Genomic DNA, 2,123 nt, shown 5'->3' with positions numbered 1-2,123 from the left:
TTTGTTTTTATGTTTATGTTCTGTGCCATTAAAACAGTTGCATTAAGAATTTAAAACAACTTTGTTAGCAATCAACGGATATATAAAGTAACTAAAATGTCGGTTGCAATAAATAAGCTGGATTGCATATGCCATCAAACGGAAGTGCAACATAATCTAATTGATATTGTGTTTTTTTTTGAATCAACATTATACTCATACATACTTGTACTGTGAGATATTTATTTGATTAGTCAAAACCATTGCTTATATCAGTTAATTATTTGTATATCTATACTCATACCATTTGGTCATACAAACAATTCATAAGTACAGAACATGCGCTTAGAAAGATATGAGACAACAGAAGAGAGCTTAGGTCTTTATATATTCGCTAATTAATGTTTGCCTACTTGTAACCCATAATTTGTTTTTTGAAATTATCTTTGTCAAGAATACTAATATATTATTGGAAGACTTCGGTCAATAATGCGTTGGGAATTGCTGACTTCTCTATTTCAGCTTTTTTTGCTATATATAAGTGAGAGTTTAACATTGATGTTGAAGAATCTTAATTTCGGGCATTCTTACCCGAATAGTAAGATTTACTCGGTGAACGCCATATTTTATTGATAATGCTATTTATACATAGCTTCAAAAATCAGTATGATTAAACTCTACCCATCATGCCAGGAAGTCTATGATAACGCAAAAGCGATATTATAACTAATGAAGTTTTAATGAGGTACGATTCTTCATAATTGAAAACTTTAATCAATACTCTGACAAGGGAACGAAAATACTTTCAAAAAGTATATAGTTACGAATATAATATTCAGTATATTCGTGATACAACAAAGGCGACAACACAAACGACACAATAAATGTTATACTATATATAAAATATATTCATATTTGATCAGTGAATATCTTTAATATAGACATATATAGATAATATATAGATTATATAGATGACAACACAAACGATACAATATATGTAATACTATATTTAAAATATATTCATATTTGATCAGTTAATATCTTTAATATAGACATATATAGATAATATATAGATTATATAGATAGATAGATAATAACATATATATACAATATAGATATAGAATATAACAATAGATAATAATAGAGACACCATATTTATTATAGATAAATCGTTATAATATTGGTATTTAAAAATGCAGATTTTTTTTTGTAGCAATTGGTTTGATATAAAGGTGAATAATTAATCTACATCAGTTTCAATCTCTGGCAACAAGAACTACAAGTTATAAAAAATTGTATAACAACTAAAAGAAATCTAGTGAAGTACTTCAGATGACCGTCAAGTTAGAGAGTAGGTTCATTCTAATAATTACAATAAAGTACTCCGCCTGAGTAATATGGAGCACAGATTACTGACAGCTTATCTATTATATTAGCATTACCTGCTTTGTCATGTGAACAAGATTAGGTTTTATCTGAGGAGCTATGATGTCACCTTTTTTAAATAAGAGTTCTTATGAAATTTTTTGTGATTGCCTGGCTTTTGTCTAAGTCAAGAAGTAATAACTGTTGTGCGACTTCTGTCTGTTTATTCATAAACAGTTTATTCCTATTCCAGTTATTAGTGATTGTTAAGAAAAGATAATTTGAAGTTTTTCGAAGGACTAAGAATCTTATATATATATCTTAGGGTCAGCTACTATGACAAAAGTTATATTGTGTTAGCAGTGTTTCGTTCTACCAAAAACTTGGAATCATGTTAGCACCCAATTTTAATATTTAAAGTCACATTTATAAGCAAATACTCTGTAGTTCGACTTTATAATATAAAAATTACAATAAATAAAATTGCAAAGTACCTTCAATAAAACATTTTTGCATAATAAACACTAACATTTGTAGCTAAAACTATTAAAGCAGTACTACTTGTATGAGATACAGTTGTGTAGTCTGAATTCACAATCTAATTTTGATGCTATTATATATAACGAATCAGAAATGCTGTGCATCGGTACAGAAACATATTGTCACTGCAATATATTAACAGTAAATACTGAAAATATGCAGCTATAAATGATAACACCTACAAATTTGGTGACACTACCATCAATTCTCTGATAGCTATGCCGTAAGAACTGCACTTA

Source organism: Teleopsis dalmanni, chromosome 1 (assembly GCF_002237135.1).
Source record: "Teleopsis dalmanni isolate 2A chromosome 1, ASM223713v2, whole genome shotgun sequence".
Lineage (NCBI taxonomy): Eukaryota > Metazoa > Arthropoda > Insecta > Diptera > Diopsidae > Teleopsis > Teleopsis dalmanni.
Note: the sequence above shows the minus strand (reverse complement) of the source record.